This window comes from Streptopelia decaocto (genome assembly GCF_964273445.1).
Source record: "Streptopelia decaocto genome assembly, chromosome: 3".
NCBI lineage: Eukaryota > Metazoa > Chordata > Aves > Columbiformes > Columbidae > Streptopelia > Streptopelia decaocto.
Genome location: NC_138656.1, coordinates 67651288 through 67664146, shown reverse-complemented (window position 1 = coordinate 67664146; position 12859 = coordinate 67651288).

Genomic DNA, 12859 nt, shown 5'->3' with positions numbered 1-12859 from the left:
ATGGTAAGGTAATTTGAGTGGAGCTACTTGTTCTGTGAGCAGTCAGTTTTTTCCCATGTTCAAGTTATCTTAATTAAAGCTGAAGTAGATGAATACACAATGTATGAGAATTATACACATGGACAGTTAAAAAAATGTTATAAATCAACCACTGAGAAACCAAGCAAAAACAAGATAAATGTGCAGCAATGTTAAAACATGCACGTATGTGTGATACATCAGAAAAACTTGAAACATCATTAATGTCCTTTAACTAAGGCATTTAACTTAATAAGGCAAAGCGTTTATGGTATTATGTGAGATCTATGTAATATACAAGAAGCCTAAAGCAATATCAATTGAAAAATGGAAAACCTTTCACTGTAATTTATTTCTTTCCTCTGAGTAGATAAAACAGACCATACTGTTAAAATTAAAATTAAGAAATCTGACCATAATTATCTTAAACATGTTATTTATTAATAAGTGAGGCTCTCTGTGGATATTGTCTCTGTAAATGCTCTTCTCAGATCTGGAAGGAAACTCTGCATTCCAGCTCCCTGCAGCCCTTCTTGGGAGGCATGATCTTTTACTTGTCCTAGCAAGCTGGATGGTATTTACCCATTCCAGTTATTCCAGCTAGTTTGTACCACCCTGGATGAGCTGCAAAGACTGTGAGAAAGAATACAAAGCAGCATGGATATGCAAGGCACAGGAGTAAGCCGATAGTGGTTTCATCTGCTTATGCATAGACTTATCTAGGAGAGCTTTCACTCCTCCCCATGGGCATCTGCCAGAACTCAGACCTGATATGGGGGTTTTCAGCACACAGAATCAAACTAGTCCAAAGGGCTCTGTAGGAATAATTGCACTGCCGTATCTTTCATGTTTGTGGAAACAAAAAGGCCAGATGAAGTCAACTTCTGATTCATCTGACTGCCAAGAGCTCTTGAAGCCTCGCCCTTTTGCTCACACAATTCTGGCTAGTGATTCATTACATTTAACACTATTAATGCTCATAAACACATTTTGGGAATGCTGACAACTTTCTTCTGGAATGGTGGTTTGTCAACAATCTCCTTCCCATTCCCTGCAGCAGCAATGATGCAATCAGGGTAGGACCAGTCAGTGTCACATGCTGGAAACCCAATGTGCATTGCAAATTATAAAGTCCACAGCTGGGTGAGGAACAGTTCTGCCCCAGCTTGTGCACCCTCAGGAGCTTCCTTCTTTTGCTCTATGAAAATCAGCTAGCAGTGAGAACCCTTTTTTCCTGTAGGTTAGCTTTTGGTGAGCTAAGATCAAAAAGAAATTAAAAAAAAAAATAGCAATAATTTTTCCCTTCACAGAAAAGGTTGTGGTTAGCCAGATTTTGTCCTTAAGACTGAAGACCTGAGTGTTAGGTGTAGTAGCTGAAGGAACTCCACTGTGGTATGTTCAGTGCTAGCTATTGGCAGGAATAAATACAAGGATGTCTTCAAATCTATCAGGAGTTCCCAAAGATGTTGGTTCAATACCCAAAGTTGTTTAAGCAACTAATTTCTGATTATTTCAGATAGAGTTAAGTACCTAAGAAACTTTAGGGTGAAAAGTCTGTAGAACTGAATGAGGAAGCTCTTTCAGCCTTGCCCAGAGGTGCACTCCACTTCCCAACCGTGCTCTTGGTATCTTCCTCCTCCTGGTTCATGGAATGTAAATCCTCCCGAATTCCTTCTCCAGGCAGACAGTGACACTCCATGCAATCTGTATGCAATCAGACTATCCAGCGTGCACAAAGATGAAAGACTTTTTGGGTAGTTCTCTGTGAATGGAAGGAAACAAGACTGAAAGCCTCTAATCACCTTTAATTTTCCATCTCTATGTCAGTCAGGCACAATACACTGTGGCTCACAGGTTTCTTAGTATATATTCACTGTTCACATACCCACAGCTATTCATTTTGCATTAAGTTGTAATTGAATAACTTTCACTTTGTCAAGAAAATTGAAACTCACTTTTCTTACTAGAACTACAGGAATAAGTGTGTTTTTCTTCCAACACTGAAACATTCAGGAGAGTCCAAACTGCTAACAACAGAGTAACTTTCCAATACCTTATGGAAGAGAAAATGTTATGTCTTTACAGAAACAAAGACAAAACAGCAGAGCAGCTGTTTCATACATAAAGGCACTACAAACTAGGTCAGGGCCACTGAATGACCATGACAAATTACATTTAGTGAGGCAGTATCTTCAAAGTGAAATTTTGGAACTATAAATGAGAATTTGAATTAGGATATTTCAGAGCAGCTTAGTTGTCTTATTTTTTAAAGATGCCTAAGTGTATCTGCTTTTGAAAAGATATGTGTTCAATGGTTTATAAATCAAGTGAGTGTTGGGCTACACAGATCTTTTAGCTTCTAAACATGTTGGTCATGTTTACATCTGAATTAAATAATATGGTTTTCGGAGGTAGAAGCACAGTGCAATTGACCAATTTAATTAATTTAAAATTTAATTACTTCAAAATTCATTAAATCCTATTAATACAAAATTGAATAAAGAAAAGTGGACATAGGTTTTAAGCTAAAGCAGTTATATTTGGAAATGTTGATGTAATTGTAAGCTACTCCAGTTGTTAAAACATGGATCAAAAGAATGAAAAGCCACGGATTTGATCCTGTACATAAACCTCCTACAAATTTCAGAGATTAATTTGGTTACCTGATTGCAAATAATAGGCTCTTCAGGTCTGTTTTTCAAAACTTGGCAGGGAGAGGAGGCACCCATTTGTCTCTAAGGTGCAAATAGGTAGTAACAGAGGGTTTTTTTAATTTAAATCAAGAGAAATTAAGTATCTAATGTCCTTTCTGTTCATAACTGCATAGAAAATCTCAGTAAACATTAGTCATTTGGGTATTGTTGTTTACTTCCTTGGAGACAACATCAGAGCCTAAGGTACAATTGAAATCAAAGGCAAAACCTTCATCAGCTTCCAGGAAAAACAGTTAAAGTGTACAGTGAGGTAATGTTTTTTTTAATTTAAAAATAAAATAAAATCCTCAAAAAATTAGCAAACTAGGAACTTTGGAGACTTCTGTCTTTCTACTCATTTAATAATTCAATTAATTCAAGTGCATTTTAGTTTTGAAGAAGAGTGGTAATTGAGTAATTGCTAAAAAGAGAACAACAATAAACAACAAGTACAGGGAACTTAATCTGAAAGAAGGATTCTGGTGCAAGAATTACTGCTGGAATTATCATGGGTTCACAGCAGGGGGGCCATTAATTTATTTTTGTCTGTGACAGAATAGGAAGAAGTGTAGTGATGAAATTTTCTGATGAAATCTGCTGAGGACATTAATTTGGGAAACACCACGGACACAAACAGGAAGAACTTGTGGATATGATGTTGCAACAGAACGAAGTTTGGCAGAGTGAATTGTGGGAGCCACCACCACGTAACTGAGGAGCTCATCAACCGGAAACATGTAGCGAGATGAAAAGATCTGTGTCTACAGGTTGATGACAGGATGACAATGAACTTGCAGAGTGATGCATCCATAATAAAAGAGATGTGATATTAAGGCATACAAGGGCATTGCTTTGCACACTTCTCTTGTAAGCTACTGGTATAGTGTGAAATACAGCATTCAGTTCTGTGTTCAAGATCGATGATCTTGAACTAATACATCAGCATAGTGAAAGGGTAATCAAAGGCTGCTGAAAATAAAAGAAGTGATTAAAAGAGTTTTGCATTGTTAGGTCTAGCAAATCTACAGCCTGGACAGAATACGACATTTCTCAATAGAAGGTATTGAGAGAAAAACAAGATGTGAATAAATTTATGATGGAGATTAGAAGATTTACTACACTTGCAAGACTAGGTTTTTGGAACAACTTGTTTTAAGATTAGTCGTTATACATTTGTGCAAGGATTACATGACAGAGTCACAAGTAACAATAAGGGATGGGCTTCATTGACACAGTATGCTCCTATCCTGGGAATATGTGTTGCTCAGTTTTGAAAACATGATTACAGCAACTGCTGAAGGAGGAAAAAAAAAAACACACACACACACAAAAAAAATGCACCATTGCAATAAGGGTGAAATTCACTGAGTTGTCTACAACTGTCCTCTAGCAAAGGCAATTTTTGTTCTTCAAAATAGGAACATTTCCTTCAGATTGTACAAAAGAATTTGTATGAATAGTATTTTGATAATAATTTCAGGGAAGGCATATAGATTAGCACAAATTTTGAAAATTATTTAGGTTTCAACACAGCACCACCTATTGGAATAAAAATAGTAGCAGTGATTCTGAAACTGCAAGCACAGCTGCAGTCAACTATGATTAATTTATAGACTTAGAGTTTGGAGAGCTCTGTAACCTGCTCTTCCTTGCATGCTATCCCTGATAATATAAATTTGATGACAAATATTCTAATTTTTTTTATTCTATTGGAAAGAAAGATTTTACTACAGCGTAGGTGAGGTAAAGATTTGCTTTGAGCCATTAGACATAACTTGGCACAAAGTGAATATATTTACACAGCATTAAAGCAGATAAGAATATATTTCCTGGTTAAGACAGCATTGTGCATGAGAATTTAAATGAGCTGAAGATAGATACAGATAAGTGATAAAAAGTAGATGCCTGGCCTATCATTAGAGAACATATCAGCCACTTTAAAATACACTCTGCTTAGATTAATCACCACATTACTGCCATTTCAAATGAGGTGTGCAGATGTAACACTGGAATAGCACAGGCTTTTCTTGTTAATGAGGAGATTATAATATTTTGCAGTTCAGAGTTTCAGGTGAGCAGGGAGGGCACGCATTGAACAATATCCAGAAAGCAAGATGGGACATGTGTGGTTCAAAGCCACATTCTCAGGGATTTGTCTCCCTCAAATCCCCTCCGTCCTCCATCCAGGAGGAAAAAGAGAAGTCCTGTAACTTTTTATTCCCAGGATTTCTGATCACAGATGTAGAAAGCAAGCTACAGTGAAAAATTGCTGGTTTGTGTGGTGATTACACTGACAAGGCTTTGAAACGCCATTGCTACCTCCCCCCAGCCTCCCATGGCTGCTCTCCAACACAGGGGAAAAAAAGTAATGGCAGGGGGTAGAACAATGCACTGACACATTTACTCCCTCAAGATCACTGTCCACAGAACTAGTCTTGCCACGCAAACACAGTCCAATGCCACCAACTCCCCTTCCTCCACAGTGCATCCCAGTGGGTGAGTTGACTTTGGATAGGATTAGTCCCCTCCGGCGTTAGCCACCTCACAGTTGTCCCATGTTGCTTGGAGCTTAGGATGGCTCTGGAAGCACTGGGACAAGAGTGGTGTCTCCAGGAGGAGGCTGATGATGTTCCAGCAGGTGTTTACAGAAAATGAGAGGAACTGTTATTGAGATGCATCTGCCTCTTTCTTGGGCTAACCTGAAGTTAGCTGAATCCCAACCTGGAAAACGTGTTACTCATAATTGTTACTCTGAAGACACTTAGACTTTTTTTTTTTCTTTATTTTTCCCTTTTTTTTTTTTCCAAGTGTGATACATCCACTGCTGTACACATAAAAACTTACAGGCACCACACTCCCATTTAGGAACCACACCCATATCAGGAAAGTCTGTTCTTATTTTAAAAGTCATGAACATGAAAGCAATACTCTTCAAAAATCAAAGCAGCACTCTTATGTTTCAGGACTGTTGTTGTACTACAGACAAGGTGTATAAAGTTATGATTCACAGTAACTAGATGATACCAGTGCATGATTTATAATGCATTTTTACTCAATATTTTGTTTAATGCTTGAATTTGTCATTTTAAAGTCTTGTACTTTATTTACAGAGTCAAAAACCCACAAAGGTCTACATTCTGTAAATGTTTTGTTCTTATTTAGTTGTTTGAAATCTTCCCTTGCTCTGTGTTCTCACCCCCAGATAGAGTTTATACAACCAAAAGGAGCTCAAACATGATTTTCTTAAAGAGACAGAAGCCAAGTACAAAGCTAATACCAACATTCAAGGTTTCAGAGCGTGAGGTTCAAAGATATCTTATTTTAGATATCTTGCTCATCAACTTCTCATAGTTTCCTGCAGAACATGAGCTCAAAAGAGAAAGCTGGACATACTTTCAAAAAAAAAAAAAAAGTGATAACCTCTCATCTGTCCTCTTTTTAAAATCTTTCAAAAATTTCTTTATACCTACAAACTTATGATTCTTTCTCCCTTTTCCACCCTGCAAACAGCAATATGTTGCCAAATAGCCACAAAAGATCTTTCAAGGAAAATGTTTTTCTGACTATGATTCTTTCGTGGTGTACAATGACTATAGAAAAGCATTTGCTCACTTGAGTTTCCCTCTATAAGCAAATAAAAGAAAAAGTAAGCATGGAAAATATGTTTTCATGTGCAAATAATAAGCATAATCACATTTTTTTTAATATTTTCTTTGATTAGCTGTGACTTAGACTAGTTTTTCAAACTTTCTTTCTTTGCATCTCCAAGCATTTCCATGTTCTTCTGTATATCTCAAGATTAATGTCTTGCCTATATTAGTGCATTTGTACTAACTCAGACTCAAAATGAACCTTCTCCCTCATTTTATACCTTTTCCAAAATAACTGAAACAAATATTCCCCAGAAATCATTACTTTGCCATTTGCTGTAGCATAGCATGTAGACTGAAACTGTATGTCTGTCTTTATTTTTGTGGTTAGTGATTTCAGCAGGAGATACAGATTGAGTTTCAGCCCGCTTTTCTGGAAAGACACATAGCTTATACTACAGTATGTGTGACAAATGTAACAAGATTGCTACATCTCTATAGACAGTTGTTGCTGCGTGTTGATCCAATGAAGTTATAAAAAAAAAATGAATAGCATCTAGGGTCTCCTGAAAATCTTCTGCTGCAATGTTAGAGCACGACATGCTGTTAACTGTGAACTGGTTGAATAAAAAAGACATCTGCATGCTTGCACCCAGGCATCTGATGACTGAATCTTTTATCCTCCTGCTCTGAAGAACTGCCACGTGTTTTGAGGTATTTTTACAGTAATTTGGATTCTTCGAGTCATTACACTCAGAAATACTTTTCCAATTCTGTTTTCCCTTACTGACCAAAAAAAATCCCATGCTTTTGACCCCTGATTTCTATCTGCAGTGTTTTGAACATAACCCCATGAGTTCGTGCAAAGTCACACAACTAGAATAATGCCCAACTTTCAAATGGGCTGAGTATCTGCCACTCCTACAGCACTGATATTTGTGAGTACTCAGGAGTTTTTGCAAATTGGGCCATTTACAGTGAAAACCATAGGCAGTCTGAGTTAAAAAATTGGCACAGGTTGTTCCTTTGAAAGACCCAACAAACCCACTAACCATTTCTGAATTCCAGTCATTGGACTTTCTAGGGGAGAAGAGGTAGGAGGGGAAACAAATGGTTGATTTTCCAGCTGCAACAACCTTTCCTCACATCAGCAATGAAATTCTAACTATGAGATTTTTTTCTGTGTTATTGAGTCATAGCACTGGTAGTGTTGCTTAAAGACTTTTCCAGAGCTCTAAACAATCACTGCAGCATTAGGGTTATTAACTTTATTTCTGAGCTCCCAATCGTTTTTGAAATGTTTTCACTGAAATCATGTTCAATTCTGACCTTACTGTATTTACAGGGCAGCATGCATGTAGCATTAGAACAGTTGCTCAAGGACACTGTGGAGTCTCCATCCTCTGAGATGCTCACCACTTCGCTGGTCAAGGCCCTGAGCAAGCCAGTGCAGCTCCTAACATGACCCTGCTCAGAGTGAGGGCTGGGACCAGATGCCCTCCAGACAGCCCCTGCAGACAGAATAGATTATTCGATGATTCTGTTGTTCACTGTCATGGTAGCAAACTTAGTGCAGGTGCTTCCTTTTTCTGCCATGTATTTAATATTTTTCTCATTAAGGTATTACCAAACCCTGGTGTAATGAGATTTCAATGTTTTTAGTATTTTCAGTAGGTACAGGAAATAGAGTGTCATTTGTTAAGAAGCAAGTAATATCATGCCTAATTAACTTTGTATACTATTTACCTGCTAATTTGTTTTAAGTGTTTTATAATACAAACAAAAAATGAATTAAAATAATAAAGTACTGAACAGAGCTATTTATACCCCTCCTCATATCTGACAGCATAGGTACCAGTTCTCATAAGAATTTTGTGTTGGATGAATTAACCGCTGACATTGCGTAGCTTTTACTATAGAGAGTAACTGCCGAAGTTAATTTCTAGGCCCAAAGTTTTTTAGCTGGAATATAGTCTGATAGGGACTGAAATCTTCTGGGTAGTCCAGTGAACAAGACATGGGAGTCAAAGGGTTTGGTTCATTAATATCTCTGTCACTGAATAATCTCATTCTTAAACCAGGCTGGGGCCTAATTCAAAGTTTATTATAACAAGGAGGAAGCTTTACATTTATTTCAGTGGACTTTGTCCCGGCACCCACAATGTGGGTCCTGTGGCTTAGACTTGAGATCAGGAATGACTGGTGAGATCTCATCTCAGTTCTGATTGTGACTCTTTCTAACTTTGCGTAAGAAAAAATGCCCAGCTTTCATCTTTAAGATAATACTGGGGGCTAGATGCAGCCTCAGTGCGGATGGGGAATAGGGTTTCATAGAAGAACAGCCCCCCCCACCAACACATCGTGCATTACGTGCTGCAAAGGATGGCCCAAATTGGATGGTGAGGGAGGGAGAGTCCTTCCCCCCCAGGTAAGTTTTCTTATGAAATACCAATTTGCCTCAAAGGGCTCTCATAAACATTGTTCACTGACATCATTGTTGCTGTAGTAATTGCTGTTAATTATAATATTATTGTAATAATGCCTGCAAAAAGGCTTTCTAATTCGGGGAAATGAGGAAATGGTGCTCAGCTCCTACCTGTAGGTGCAGGATTATCTCTTATTTGTTAGCTGCATTCAAACACCTTCATTATGTTAAACTCTTAGAGACTGATAACTCCACCTGTCTTGCTGACAGGGAGGCATTTGTGTTTTTCTTTGGGGCGGGTTGTTTTTGGTTGTTGCTTTCGTAAGAACTTGGTGTTAATAAAATTCACCCTGTAGGTCAGGAAGTCCTCCTGAAGGCAGATGGAATTTAAAGATTATCCAGAAACACTATCCAAAACTGTCTGTATCTGGCAGTGATGTTGTTCGTAGTGGGAGAAGATCCTGTTTATATTTTCCTTGTTGCAAGGGCATAAATTATGGGATGCATATGAACCAAACCTCAATTTCTGTGCACCTTTTGCAGTAGGTCAATGTTGATAAATGTATAAAGCATCTGCTTAGTGTTTGCAAATTAAACACCTGCTTTTTTATAGTACAAAGTAATATCTAGTCCCAAAAAAGCTTGTGAGGTCCAACAAAGCTCTGCAGGCTGTTACTTTATTCTTTGCAAGATGCGCAAATCATAACATAATTAAAGAAAATTCCTGCAAATGCAGACTGCATTTTCCTGTTTCAGTTGAATTCCTATGTTCAAGTAATTAGCTGAACCTTTGAAATGAAAACTTTGCTATCAATCATCACTTTAATTTTTGCAAGTCTTGTATCAGCTTGTATGAGGTTTGTATCTTCACTGAGAAATAACTGGAATAACTGTACATTAAAAAAAATCAGTTTTACAAACAAGTAAATAGATAATGTACTGTGGATATATCATAGGAATGTCAAGCTGACATATCTGCTTTTTCATTTACAGGAAATAGTTCCAAGTCACTGTTTATGTTAGCAAATCCTTTCCAGCACTGAGATGGCTACTAGCTTTCCATATAAGACACTGTTTGGCTTGGAAAGGTGGTTTGGCCTCACAATTGCCAGAGATACTCGAAAAGCCAAGAAGAATGTTTCTCCAAACTTTGAAGGAAAGTGGTTAAAGTAGTGTTTGAGTGTCCTCAGTTAGGTTAGCTGGACATTTTACAAAATCTCACAGAGCATCTATTTGCAGCATTCTGTGCTTAAATACATTCTCCAGACTGTCCTTAAATCAACAGATAGTGTTGCAAAAGGATTTTAAGCCTTTTCTTCAGAGTGAAACCAGCCATGAACATTCTGGCACGTTCCTAAATTTGTTCCATTGGATTCTTTGTGTAACTGTAAGTCTAGTTCTAACAGGTGTTGCTAAAGCTTGTGCTGTTCTATGAGGAACATTTTGGTCAACCCACTGAAAATTCGTGACTCACCAAGAGTCTGTCAATCTTTTAGTATATTGTGCTATGTGATGGAATGGAAACTAACGTCCTTATCAGTGAGTACATCCTGCGAACATATAGCAAAACAAAATGAAAAAGCTCATTTGATTTGAGAATCCAAAGTAAAATTTCCTTAGCTTATTAGGACTTTATTCCAGGCAATGCAACAAAAATGTGTCATCATCCCAGCTGCACCAGGACTTCATTAATAAATGGCTGTAACTGTTTGATGGTGCACACAAGGAGCTTGGTTTTGTTCCCACTGAATTCAATGGGAGTTTCACTACTGACTACAACAAAATATCTTGTCCTTGAGTGAACTTAATAAATGTGTCATTTCCATGAATAGCATACACTGTGTTTTATTAAGACTTTTGGTTTATTAATATTTGATTATAGGTCTCTTAAAAATTATGTGTTTGACATTGGGATACATTTTCTCCCCTGAACTGCATTCTTTGTTCAGCCGCAGTAATAGGAAATAGGACAGATATTGGCACATTAAGGACAACTAAGAATTTATCGGCCAAAGAAGATTCCTCAGCTGGTGTAAGAGAAAAATAGCTAACTCATACATCTTGCAGACACAACGCCCAGGACAAGATGGTACATAGCCAAGTCCAGGAGGTTCCACTGATTTTTAGCTTTTAAATGGCCTCGAGAAGCATTACCAGGCAGTAGGGAGCAGTGCTTCAGTGTCTGTACATCTCAGAGTCAGCACAGAAGCAAGAGAAAGCAGAAAGCTGTGAAGTTATCTGTCTTGGGCTGAGTTGTTAGCTCCTGAGTTTGACCGCCAATATATCAATACATCAGTTCTTCACTGTATTAACAGCAAATGCCTTTTGAATGAATCCCTTCAATACTTTAAACAGCCACATGTCTCTGACTTCCCAGGAAATATCCCCTGGTTTTCTGTGCCACATTGAATGAGGGCACTCTCTGATCCTTTCCTGATGAACCACAGGAAAGCTTGTCTGTCACTGGCACACAGAATGCACTTGAGGACTGGAACTACTCACATGTTTTAACCTGAGTGTTGAAGTAAAAAAGGAAGGAATGCCAAGATCTCATATTGTTTCACTGAAGACCTTAGAGACAGAGCCATAAGCTGTAGTCCCTATGTGACATGCTCCTCATCAGCACCTGCTTCCACTCAACACCTTTTAGTCCCTGAGTGCTTTCCCCTGGCTCATCACACCTGCCTCTGGCCACTTACAGCAGCAGTACTCTCTCTCCCCATGACTTACAGCTCATTCCAGTCCCTCTTATTGCTAGTAAATGCCGTGACGATGGCTCTGAGCAGCAGGAGGAAGCTGTTCAGAGTGGGAAGATGATGAAGAGCACCAGTTGACAGCACTAGCAGTGTGGGAACAAGCACAGGCTCCTGCGCCACTCCTCATATTCCCCTGGTGCATAGCCCTGCTCACAGGTCTCCTGAGAGCTCTGCTATTCCCTGGTGCTTGATAATCAGCCCACTGACTGAGGCGGAACTTTCTTCTTTCTATTCTTACTCATTTGTTACTATGAGGAAACTTTCTGTATTCTCAGGAAAATGTGTTTCCCGCTTAGGAAAGAGCATGGTTACAGGTCAACCACTCCGATACGGCCACTGTGATTTAGGAACGCAAAGAGAAAAAATTGGCTCCTGAAGCTCTGATCCACCTTCCTGACACATTCCAAGGGAGTCCCCAGGCAGCCCCTGCAACAGTATCCTTGTATCCAGCATTTTCAGGGCAAGGCAACATGCTCTGACTTGTTCAAAACTTGTCAGCTGTCAATATAACTTACAGTATTTAGCGGAGAACTGCAACAGATCAAATTAAAAATAAATGTGTTATGAGGTGCAGAATTACTCCGCTACAAACCTGATCTGCTTCAACTGCATTGCCTGTGCAGCACAACCAGTTCTTTGGCTTCTGCTTTACTCTCCCATTACAGAAGCCTCCTCACACTCATGAACATGTGCTTCTAATCAGAAAATGCTCAAGAAAAGACCACCTGCCTACAAAGGATACTTTTTTCCCCCAGTCCCAGTGGGGTTCTTACAGACAGGTTTTAGTATACAGCAAAAAATGAGCAGAGTGAAAAGCTGAAAGGACAGCTTTCTTTTAATGAAAGCCTACAGTGTTACCCGAGATGTTTGTAACAAAGCTACGAGAGAAGACATTCCTTAATTATTATTCCTGCTGAAGATATTGTGAATAAATAAGTTCATGGGAGAAAGAAGTAATCGGAAACTTGTCCTTCGCTTTGGTGTTTGAGTTTACTTTGGCTTGTCTAACCACTTTTTAAGGAAAAAATGTCTGAATGTACTCAAACAGGGATATAAAAGTTCCTTATACCTCCTGATTTCCAAATGAGAGTTTTCTGAGCCATCGCTAAACAGTGGGCAGTTCAAAAATCAATGCTGTTTTTTCTAGAGCTCTTCAAACATAAACCACAGAGACTTAGACAAGGAAGGCAAACATCTTTGTGGATTATTATATTAACATCAGGTCAGCCAGATGTTAAAAGCCTCTAAACTGGGGAATTGGAAGAGATGGAGTCACAATTCCTTGTATTTGAGGCTTGATACAAAATGGACTTGGTTTGATGTTTTCTATTGACTTGAGTGGACACTGGGTCAATCTGATCTGCTTTAGTACTTTCA